At 45.7% G+C, this 12,146-nt stretch overlaps 1 protein-coding gene across 6 annotated transcripts in view; it reads right to left on the bottom strand.

Annotated features, from left to right (window-relative positions):
• The window catches only part of LOC119860433 (alpha-2-macroglobulin-like), an 81,263-nt gene extending 74,904 nt beyond the window's left edge, over positions 1–6,359 (bottom strand). For 2 of the 6 annotated variants that reach the window (XM_043513902.1, XM_043513914.1), the window contains exons 1-5: positions 6,331–6,359; positions 4,984–5,067; positions 4,050–4,134; positions 3,738–3,894; positions 2,063–2,303 (exon numbers count right to left, since the gene is read on the bottom strand). The gene's annotated coding sequence lies outside the window, so the exon portion shown is untranslated. Of the gene's footprint in view, positions 1–2,062; positions 2,304–3,737; positions 3,895–4,049; positions 4,177–4,574; positions 4,752–4,983; positions 5,068–6,330 lie in introns of those variants that run through there. The other 4 variants (XM_043513904.1, XM_043513913.1, XM_043513907.1 and 1 more) reach the window with 4 other exon arrangements.
• Positions 6,360–12,146: the final 5,787 nt, after the last annotated feature.

Here is a 12,146-nt window from a genome sequence, read left to right as displayed (position 1 = left end):
GGTTATTTTGTGGTCTGGGAAGAAAGTCCCTTCCTGCAGCTTTTGAAACAGACCAAAGTTCCTGAAGATGCGAGCATCATGTACCTTTCCTGGCCATCCCACGTTGATGTTGGTGAAACGTCCCTTGTGATCCACTGGTGCTTGCAGCACTATTGAAAAGTACCCCTTGCGGTTTATGTACTCGCTGGCTTGGTGCTCCGGTGCCAAGATAGGGATATGGGTTTCATCTATGGCCCCACCACAGTTAGGGAATCCAATTGCAGCAAAGCCATCCACTATGACCTGCACATTTCCCAGGGTCACTACCCTTGATATCAGCAGATCTTTGATTGCGTTGGCTACTTGCATCAACAAGCCCCCACAGTAGATTTGCCCACTCCAAATTGATTCCCGACTGACCGGTAGCTGTCTGGCGTTGCAAGCTTCCACAGGGCTATTGCCACTCGCTTCTCAACTGTGAGGGCTGCTCTCATCTTGGTATTCTTGCGCCTCAGGGCAGGGGAAAGCAAGTCACAAAGTTCCATGAAAGTGCCCTTACGCATGCAAAAGTTTCTCAGCCACTGGGAGTCATCCCAGACCTGCAACACTATTCGGTCCCACCAGTCTGTGCTTGTTTCCCGGGCCCAGAATTGGCGTTCCACTGCATGGGCCTGTCCCATTAGCACCATGATGCCCACATTGCCAGGGTACGTGCTTTGAGAGAAGTCTGTGTCCATGTCCTCATCACTCTCGTAACCGCGCTGACGTCACCTACTTGCCCAGTTTCGCTTTGCCAGGTTCTGGTGCTGCATATACTGCTGGATAATGCGTGTGGTATTTAATGTGCTCCTAATTGCCAAAGTGAACTGAGCGGGCTCCATACTTGCCATGGTATGGCGTCTGCACAGAAAAAAGGCACAGAACGATAGTCTGCTGTTGCCCTGATGGAGAGAGGGGCGACTGACGACATGGCTTACAGGGTCAGCTTACAGGGAATTAAAATCAACAAAGGGGGTGGCTTTGCGAGAAACTGAATGGCTGCCTCAAGGATAGAACTCAAAACTGGGTTTAGCAGGCCATTGATTTCATAGAGGGAGGGAGGAGAAAATGAATACAAAACAAATCTGGTCTAGTTCTTGTTTTGAGCCACTTCATCTATCTTTATACATCTTGCTAGCAGCAGACTGTGCAGTACTACCGCTAGCCATCATCACCTCCTGGGTGCTCAGCAGAAGATGGTGCAGTATGACTGCTGGCCATCATCTTCTGCTGGCTGCAGATTAAAAGACGGTGTACTGCCGGTAGGACTCAATCGCCATGAGACGTAACAAGGGAAATGACCTGGCTGAGTCACTCCCATGTTTGCCCAGGTGCCCAGTTAAAAGAGCACCCAGGACTACGTCAACGACGGCTACCAGTCATACTGCACTGTCTGCTGCCAAAAGGCAATAAACTGCTGCTGTGTAGCAATGCAGTACCATGTCCGCCAGCACCCAGGAGACATATGGTGACGGTTAGCTGAGCAGGCTCCATGCTTGCTGTGGTATGGCATCTGCACAGGTAACTCAAGAAAAAAGGCACAAAACGATTGTCTGCCTTTGCTTTTACGGAGGGAGGGAGGGAACGGGCGCCTGACAATATGTAGCCAGAACCACCTGTGACAATGTTTTAGCCCCATCAGGTACCGGGATTTCTACCCAGAATTCAAATGGGCAGTGGAGACTGCGGGAACTGTGGGATAGCTACCCACAGTGCAAAGCTCCGGAAGTTGATGGTTGCCTCGGTACTGTGGACACAGTCCGCTGACTACATGCACTTAGAGCATTTGTGTTGGGACACACACACTCGACTGTATAAAAACGCTTTCTACAAAACCGACTTCTATAAATTCGACCTAATTTCATAGTGTAGATATACCCTGGAACACAATACATAAAAGAATGAAAGAGAAAGGAACAAAAGAGAGAGTGGAAGAATAAACAAAACCCAAGAGAATAAAATAAATGAAACAAAGAATAAAGGACACAAAGAAAGAATGAACAAGCCACAAAAACAGGAAAGAGAAAGAAGAATGGTTCATTACTGGGTGGAGCTGCCCCACAGTGGGGGCAGTGGGCTGGGGATCTCTGTGCTGCACATAGACACAGCCATGGCCATTCACTTCCACGCTGTAATTTCTCAAAATATCAGACAGGAGCAGCAGGTGGTTCTTGCAGTCCACTTGAAAGCTCCTTCCGAAGGACTTGCTGGAGAAGATTTTGACAGGTCTGAATTTGGTCCAAATACTTCACTGCAGAACACAAAGGGCCAGATGAAGGAAAGACCTTCAAATACAAATAGGAAAAGTACATGAAACAGCAACATGGAATATTATAGTGTGTGTAGGGATAGGCTGGAACCCAGACCTCTGATATGAACAATTCCAAGGGGGAATGAGGACAATATGAACCCTTATTTGGATCTGAATTTTGAAATTGATCACTACCTATCTAATGGGCTTAACCCAAATCTTAGATCTGCACAGTCCTGATTTGGATCCAAATCTGAATTTTGTGGTGTAGGTCCATCTTTGTTTATATGTTGATGGGCTGTTACTGAGGATTTCAAACTGGTCAATACATTGCTAGCTTCCTGGATGTATTTGAGGTGCAGTTCCTATGCATACTAGAATTACAGTGATCATGCATCAACAGAACAAAACAAGCTATACACCATAAGTTGTATGCTCTCTTAGATCTGTATGTTAATAGTCCATTAATATGAACAGAATGTGTTAAAGTGGATGGTTGCTTCTCCTCTCCATTACCAGCAGATAATGAACGCATGTTCCTGTACATCCTCACAAGTTATCACTCCCAGTGCCTAGACAATCTGTAATGATTTTAATGCAAGATAAATTGACAGAAGTACATTTTCAGCTGATAACTACAGTGAAGGAATCTTTACCAAGCCAGGGTGTCCAGCATTGAGCAAAGCCATGGTGATGTAGGCTGTGAGTGAAAACTCATCATATACTCCTCCCTGAATATAACACAAAGCGAGCTAGTCAGTCCAGGGGAGGAAAAGAGGGACTCATCTTCTCCACTTCCTCTTACAGTATCTCACTAACCCATTGTATGCCTGGAGGGGGGGACCACTGATACCCACTCTATAGGTTTGTCCAAAATCCACATCTTCATTGTCTCTGCCCCAACGTCAAGAGTGTGATGCCAGGATGCACCACTTAGAATAACAGTGTGGTAAAGGTTCTATCAGCATGAATTTGTGATGGCAACCATATTTGCAAATAGCAAATTTACCTCCAGAATCACAGCATTCATAGATCTGGTCCATCTGAAGACTGAGTGTTTTGATCATGGCAGGTTGACTTTAAAATGATGGCTTTTTAAAAAACTTATCAGAGGTTTGGAAAGTTAGACTAAATCCTGGTGGATATGAATTAGTGGGCAGAGTGCAGGAGAGATGGTGAGAGATACAGTTTTCATTGATATCAACATATATGTGCTATAAAATATTTCTAGCTGGACTGTGTGGATGTAGTTGATTGCCCTATTCTGCTCTTGGATGGGGTAGTCCAAATCCTGATGAAAGTCAATGGAGTTACTCCAGATTTAAACAGGTGTTACAGCAGAACTCAACCTAGAGTATTTTTCACACACCAGCAAGCCCAGTGGTAGATCAAAATATGCTTGGTAAGGACAATATTTTTTAGTGGTTACACTAAATATGCAATGGCTGAATATGCAGAGACACATTACCTTCAAGTTGTTATTGAAGAGTTTCCCAGCATTTTGGAATCATCAGTCTGGCTTCTGTTTGCTTGCCAGCCAGACCAGAGTTTGAGAATGGACCTTGTCAACAATATAGATGTAGCATTTGGCTTGTGCAAGTGATTTATATATGAAGGCGGAGAGCCTGCAAGGAAACCACAGAGACATGAGCATCTACTATGAGTCAGGAGTAGTAAAGCTCAGCTCAGATCCCTTTCCCACCATGCAGGCTCAAATAAGAAATTGGAGTCTATGTAGACAATGCTCAACCCGGCCTCCTCACAGATTCCCAGCTCTCACCATGAGTTTCTTCCTTCCTTATCTCTGCTTCCAAAGACACTGTAGGATCTATCTGGGTGTTCGTAAGACAGCTGCTTCTGGTACCCTGAAAGCACAAGGAGGAAACTGAACCATTCCCTGCTTTTAAAGTTAGGTGAAGGGTAAACTTCATTTTTGCCATCAGTTAAACCCCAGTCTCCAAACAGCTTTCCATAGGATTTATAAACTAACAACTGGGGACTAAATTCTTTTGCCATTTACACCAAAGCAACCCTATGAAAATCAACCGACTTGCAGCACTGCAAATGAAGAGATAATTTGGCCCTGGATAATGTGACAAAGCTACATAGGAACAGAAGAAGGAAGTGTTCTCCATGAATTATAATTTGATGAAAAAAATTGCCATGATCTGCCACAAATGTAACTAGCCCTAAAATCTGTGTTACTGGAGCAACAGTATTGCATCTATGCCAAGACATGAGGTGCGAAGTTGTTTCAGCAAAGCCAGTCACATATTAGAAGGAGGAATCCTCTAATGCCCCTCACCGCTGGCTAAGTATCCGATGGCCTTGGATTTAGTCTCCTCATTCAGCTGTCCTATCTTATTCAGATAGTCCAGGACAAAGATGTTGGGGGCAAGCAGGACCAAGTTCTGCTCCCTGCAGCTGAAGGGCATCTGGAAGAGCTGCTGCAGGTACTGCATGGCTGTGCCCAGGATATTGTCTGGAGATGGAGACACAGGGAATCAGTGCACCAAAGCACCCAGTCTGTACATACTATAAGGTTCAGAAAATCCATTTCTCCTCACTGGAGAGTAGGTGTCCCCTTTGCTACACACAGTATTGAGCGAGGACAGTGAGTTTCTAAGGGAAATGAGCCAAGCTCAAAGTTCAGAAGTTGGTGTCTGAGACACAAGAGTCAGTATGAAATTAAGCATGGGAATTAGTAAACTTACCAACGACAGAGAACCAGGCTGTGGCTGATCCCTGCACCAGGTTTGCTGGCTCTTTCAGACACTCCAGTTCAGAAACTGCAGATCCTGAGTAAATAAGGAATAAAAATACTCTAAGTTATACAAATATAAATCTGAGTGAAACAAACAAAAACATGTTTCAGTTTCTTTCTGGACCTGGAACTGAACCCCAATCTCTCACTTCCCATTCCCCACCTAACATTCTTCTAGTGTGCAAAGAATTATTTATGCAGAGCGTGCCACTGAGCAACTTAATTTGCATACACACACGTAAACAAACATGAAATAAAAAAAATAAATACTAGTCAACACTCTGCACTTAACATAACAGTGAGTGGTTTTATAAAGAAAGTGCATTGCTACTTGTATGTAGACCTCAGGCCCAGTTTATCTTTGTTTTAACTGCAGTGTTATGCCAGGGATGGATCTAAGCCCATGTGTCTCTACTGTGTCCAGCTGCTGGATCTACCATATGAAGATTTTAATAAAATGGCAAAAATCATAATAAATTTCCCAACCACATACATAATACAATATGATGGATTAAATGTGATGCAAAGACTCCAAGACAAAGTGAGATTAAATCCAGGGATGAAAGCATCTGCAGTGCAGATGGAAAAGAATCGCTGAGAGGTAAATGAAAAACTTGTCTTGCAAGAAGACAGGCATTTCCTGTCTCTTTCTCCACCCCTCCTCATTTGGAGACTCATTCCTCTTCTGTTGAAGTCAGTGGGGATTGAAGGTGCTCAACACCAATTTTTGGCCTTATGAATCTGAAAGGGCACATTTAATTTTGGAGCAGTTGGTTGGGCCAAGTGAGGTTTCAGGACACAAGATTGCTGTTCTAGGACCTGAAAATCGGCACAGAGAAAAGTTGTACATTGTCTTTAGAATAGGAAGACATTTGATGCTGATCGCTGTCCTGTCTTTCTGATCTCAGCACTGAGACTGCCACAGCAAAACTGTTGGTGGAAAGAAGGCCTCCTATATTCAGTTTCATGGCCCTCTTCTCTTTAACAAGAAAATTAATTTCTTCCCTACCCCTAACCAGTGATGAGCTGCTAAAATCTTAACAACGGGTTCCCTCCTCACCCCACGAGGGGGTCGTTGCCCATACCTGCCCCCCGGGACTCCTGCCCCATTCAAGCCCCCCACGTTCCTTGATGCCACCCCCGGACCCCTGCCCCATCCACCCCCCTCCCCTCTCCTCTGATTGCCCCCAGAACCAGGCAGGAGGGTCTTGTGGGCTACCGTAGTGGGTGCCCACCCCACCCCTAAGAGCCAGAGGGAGCTGCCGGGGGGTGAGGTGCGAGTCCTGGCAGTGCTTACCTGGAGCAGCTCCCAGGAAGCATCCGGCAGGTCCCTCTGGCTCCTAGGGGCGGGGGAGCTTAGCAGGAGGGGAGCAGGGGGAGCAGCCGCTCCCCCACTGATCACATCAAAAATGGCGCCTTAGTCACCAACTCCCTGGGTGCTCTGGGGCGGGAGCACCCATGGGGAAAATTGGTGGGTGAGGAGCATCCACCGGCAACTCCCCGCCCCACGCACAGCGCCAGCTCACCTCCACTCCACCTCCGCCTCCTCCCCTGAATGCACCGCCCCGCTCTGCTTCTCCGCCCCTCGCCCCCGGCTTCCCGCAAATCAGCTGTTCGGCGAGAAGCCGCGGCCTGCTTCTCAGCCCTCCCCGGCTTCCCGCCGAACAGCTGATCTGCGGGAGGGCGCGGAGAACAGAGCGGGGCGGTGCGTTCAGGGGAGGTGGCGGAGCGAAGGTGAGCAGGGGTCGGGGGTGGGGTGGGAAGCTGCCGGTGGATGTTCTGCACCCACCAAATTTTCCCCTTGGATGCTCCAGGGCTGGAGCACCCATGGAGTACGCGCCTAAGGCGCCACTTTTGGCCGGTTAAATTTAGAAGCCCTTTTAGAACCGGTTGTCCTTCGTGGAACAACCGGTTCTAAAAGGGCTTCTAAATTTAACAACCGGCTTCAGCTCACCACTGCCCCTAACTGAACAGAAGTGGAACTTTTCCCCATGTCTGTTTTGCTAGTTTGTTGGAGATACAGCGTGTGCGTGCACATACAAGACTGCGTAGACAGGAACTCCAGCGTCCATCAGGCTTATGACCATGCTGCCAAAGAATTTACCTTGTGTCACCTTACATATTAACTGACCATTTTTTCTGGTATTGCATTGAATAAGAAACACTCTTTAAACTTGCTTTGGGCTATCACCTGTTAAAGGCAACTATTAGCACATATTGAACATATTGAACATATAACATATAACTACAAAGCACAAATTCTGCCCCAAAAGACTGTACTCTCCATCTCCTCTTCATTGCGTGGTTGTCTTCTGAAGTGGTTATTTCATTATTTCCATCTTTATGAGAAATACAGTCAAAACAGTATGCGGTTGCTCTTAAGGGGAGGCTTGCACAAAGAACTAAGCTCATCCCAATCATTAGGGAGTCCCAGCATCACTGAGGGTCCTCCATGGAGAATGCCATGACTCCAGGCATGAGAACGTCATGCTGAACTCCAGCAGCCTCAATAGCCCTTTGGAGCCCAGTGTATTAGGGAGGGAGAGGCAGTTCCCAAGATAGGTAAACTAATGGATTTAGGGCTTTGAAGATTAGACCTAGAAGTAGATCTGGAAACTGACAGGAAGCCAGCCTAAGGCAGAGAGCCACAGAGGTTTAAGGTTTGTAGAAGACCTGCACATGTCCTGTCTCTCTTTCTCTCCTTTCAGCAAAACCTGCCATCCAGTTGTTAGTACCTACCTGGCTTTCCCAGGCTTTCAATATTATTTGATAGGGAAGGAACTCTTTTTTCCCTAGATCTTTCAATTTATGGGTGGTCTCTGTTCTGGACCCCAGCTGGATGTATTGTTGCAGCTTTGTAATCTAGCTATTTGTGTTGATAAGTTCCAGTGGCCGTGCTAATTGCTGACAATAGTGGAGATGAACTAGAATCCCTATTTCCAGCAGGTCTGTTGGGAGGTTGCCAGATACCTGAAGAAGAGGTGGAGGGAGAGAGACTGCTCCCTCTGTTGGTGTCTGGTTCCTGGTAAAGGTCATTTTATATTGATATGCCTGTTTTGACTTTTAGGGCCAGGCTCCCCCAGCAGATGAACCAGCAAGACATTTTGATGACCAACATGAACTTTGGGAGTGCAGCTTCAAGCCACTTGAGAAATCCTATGTTCAAATGGTGACACACAAGTCATAAAAATCCAGCTATAATGATAAGTATATGTGCCAGTCATACTACCAGCCAGCCGCCCCCAGGGCCGGCTCTAGGTTTTTTGCTGCCCCAAGCAAAAAATTTGCTGCCCCAAGCTCCAAGAGCACAACTGCCCAACTGAAAAAAAAAAGGGTGTCTGGAATGCCCCAAGCATGTGCTTGCTTGCTGGTGCCTAGAGCCGGTCCTGGCTGCCCCTGAGGAGCACATCTCTATAGGAGTCTTCACAGGTCTCTAGCAGGCAGTTTTAGTTGCACATCTTCAGCCATTACCCATGTGAGCAGGTCACTAGAATCTTTTCTATTTGTTTTGGAGTGCGTAGACAGTGTATTGAAGCCATCTGCAACATCAGTAACTAGAGACAGACCTGAATAAACTTGAACTTGGGGGGATGCCCAGATCACAACTTTATTTATCTAATGGGCTGGACCGAGACTCTTGATCTCAATGCTATCTCTAATGCTACTTGTGAAATAGCAATAAACAGCATACCATCTCTAAGATCAGTGAAGGGAAAACCTCAAACATATCCAGCAGATCACTTTGAGCTCTGCAGTAGTCTTAGGACTGCTGCTCTATGTGGTGCAGTAATGTGCACTAGAAGGCATGATTCTAAAGTGCACTAATGTGTTGCAGACCAGCTGGTCACTGTAGACCCTGTTGGATGCACACTAGTGCACATTAACATACTGCAGGTTGAAACATACAACATAAATGTGTATGTTCCTCACAATAATTTTCTCAGAAGATATCATTTAGGCATCTGGAATTGTTTCTCCAGATATGCAAGAAGAGAGAAGCCAAGTAAACCATAGCTCTCATGCTATAGAATTGACTGGCAGGTTGAACGTGCCTCCTTTTAGTATGTGTTAGCATTAAGGAGGCTTAGCAATGTAGTGGCAAGTACCACCAGCAATGTAGTCACAGGCAAACTTCAAGGGGAAAACAAAATGACCCCTGTACATTTGTTTTCTCTCTTTTTGAAAGACAATCCATGGAAATACTTTTTCAGTGAAAATTTTGAATGTTTCCCGCCAGAGTTCGGCCCATCAAACTTACAGCCAGGCCTGAAGGAAGCTGAGAGGAGCAGCAGTTTAAGAAGCTCCTGGTTACACTTAGACAGCAGAACTTAACTCCTGAAGTGGAGTCATGGTGACGGCCTACAAGCTCTCTTTCCACTTCCCTCAGCTTTAACCGCTTTAAAATGGCAAGAGGGCAGTAGCTGGATAAAGCACCTCCCTCTCAGTAACTGAGGATCAGATGCCGCCCTAAATCTCACCATCAATGTTGGCTCTGGCGGGATAGCTAGAGTGGGACGAATCTGCTTGGGTTCAGCTCTACTCTGAAGGTGGCATGGTGTGAGGGGATCACGACTGTCTGTGTGAGAAGAGAAGGCGAGCAGTGGTGAGACGTTCACAAGGAAAGGACATCTGAAGACGCAATGCCAAAGACAAAAGGAAAAACACAAAATGCTGAATGCTGTAATCACCAGCCCTTGCAGTGCCACTGAGGTGGTTGCAAATGGAAACACAACATGAAGAAAACTAAAGGAATTTTTGCAGGAGGTGACTGATCCGGGTAACTACAGGCCAGTTAGCTTGACATCTGTAGTATGCAAGGTCCTGGAAAAAAATTTTGAAGGAGAAATTAGTTAAGGACATTGAAGTCAATGGTAAATGGGACAAAATACAACATGGTTTTACAAAAGGTAGATCGTGCCAAACCAACCTAATCTCCTTTTTTGAAAAGGTAACAGATTTTTTAGATAAAGGAAATGCAGTGGATCTAATTTACCTAGATTTCAGTAAGGCATTTGATACCGTGCCACATGGGGAATTATTAGTTCAATTGGAGAAGATGGGGATCATATGAACATCAAAAGGTGGATAAGGAATTGGTTAAAGGGGAGACTGCAACGGGCCCTACTGAAAGGCGAACTGTCAGGTTGGAGGGAGGTTACCAGTGGAGTTCCTCAGGGATCGGTTTTGGGACCAATCTTATTTAATCTTTTTATTACTGACCTTGGCACAAAAAGTGGGAGTGTGCTAATAAAGTTTGCAGACGATACAAAGCTGGGAGGTATTGCCAATTCGGAGAAGGATCGGGATATTATACAGGAGGATCTGGATGACCTTGTAAACTGGAGTAATAGTAATAGGATGAAATTTAATAGTGAGAAGTGTAAGGTTATGCATTTAGGGATTAATAACAAGAATTTTAGTTATAAGCTGGGGACGCATCAATTAGAAGTAACGGAAGAGGAGAAGGACCTTGGAGTATTGGTTGATCATAGGATGACTATGAGCTGCCAATGTGATATGGCTGTGAAAAAAGCTAATGCGGTTTTGGGATGCATCAGGAGAGGCATTTCCAGTAGGGAGAAGGAGGTTTTAGTACCGTTATACAAGGCACTGGTGAGACCTCACCTAGAATACTGTGTGCAGTTCTGGTCTCCCATGTTTAAAAAGGATGAATTCAAGCTGGAGCAGGTACAGAGAAGGGCTACTAGGATAATCCGAGGAATGGAAAACTTGTCTTATGAAAGGAGACTCAAGGAGCTTGGCTTGTTTAGCCTAACTAAAAGAAGGTTGAGAGGAGATATGATTGCTTTCTATAAATATATCAGAGGGATAAATACAGGAGAGAGAGAGGAATTATTTCAGCTCAGCACCAATGTGGACACAAGAACAAATGGGTATAAACTGGCCACCAGGAAGTTTAGACTTGAAATCAGACGAAGGTTTTTAACCATCAGAGGAGTGAAGTTTTGGAATAGCCTTCCAAGGGAAGCAGTGGGGGCAAAAGATCTATCTGGCTTTAAGATTAAACTTGATACGTTTATGGAGGAGATGGTATGATGGGATAATGGGATTTTGGTAAGTAATTGATCTTTAAATATTCAGGGTAAATAGGCCAAATCCCCTGAGATGGGATATTAGATGGATGGGATCTGAGTTACCCAGGAAAGAATTTTCTGTAGTATCTGGCTGGTGAATCTTGCCCATATGCTCAGGGTTTAGCTGATCGCCATATTTGGGGTCGGGAAGGAATTTTCCTCCAGGGCAGATTGGAGAGGCCCTGGAGGTTTTTCGCCTTCCTCTGTAGCATGGGGCATGGTTGACTTGAGGGAGGCTTCTCTGCTCCTTGAAGTCTTTAAACCATGATTTAAGGACTTCAATAGCTCAGACATGGGTGAGGTTTTTCATAGGAGTGGGTGGGTGAGATTCTGTGGCCTGCACTGTGCAGGTCAGACTAGATGATCAGAATGGCCCCTCTGACCTTAGTATCTATGAATCTATGAATCATCAGGGCTTAATTATCTCAGACGATCAAGACCCTATGCAGCCATCATCCACCTTGTTCTCTGCATCTAGCTAGGCCTTGATACTGCATAAAAAGGCAGTCATGAATCTATCAGCCCTGCCCTCCTCTGGCCAACTTCCCCTGTGCACTAGAGTATGGGAGGAGGGGGCAGATCCTCAATGATAGGTCCCCAAATCCTAACCTCTTTCCCTCCCTCCTGCTTTTCTGCAGCAGAGATATACTGAATCTGCTCTGTCAGGGCCCTCCACACACATGGAGGAAGGGCTATGGTAGACCCCTATGAAATTGCAGCAGCTGCTTTACTTGGAGAAGGTTGAAATGAGAAACTCATTGGCAATATATTTCACACTTTCTAGTTTAGCCTCATTTGCACTTCATTTTTGCAATGTGTGGCCACATGGTTGCACTTTGAGGCAAAGCCCTATGCAAGGGATGATGCGTGAACTGATCCAGTTCAGGAAGAGCCCTGGGAAGCACCATGCCTCGGATACCCTTCTGAGATACAAATCCCTTACTTCCCCCTTACTCAAGGGTGGGTAATAATTTGCTGTTGGCCTATAGCAGCAGCAAGTTATGGCATTTCCCATGCT

Source organism: Dermochelys coriacea, chromosome 1, assembly GCF_009764565.3.
Source record: "Dermochelys coriacea isolate rDerCor1 chromosome 1, rDerCor1.pri.v4, whole genome shotgun sequence".
Taxonomy (NCBI): Eukaryota; Metazoa; Chordata; order Testudines; family Dermochelyidae; genus Dermochelys; species Dermochelys coriacea.
This window is presented reverse-complemented; position numbering and strand designations above follow the sequence as displayed.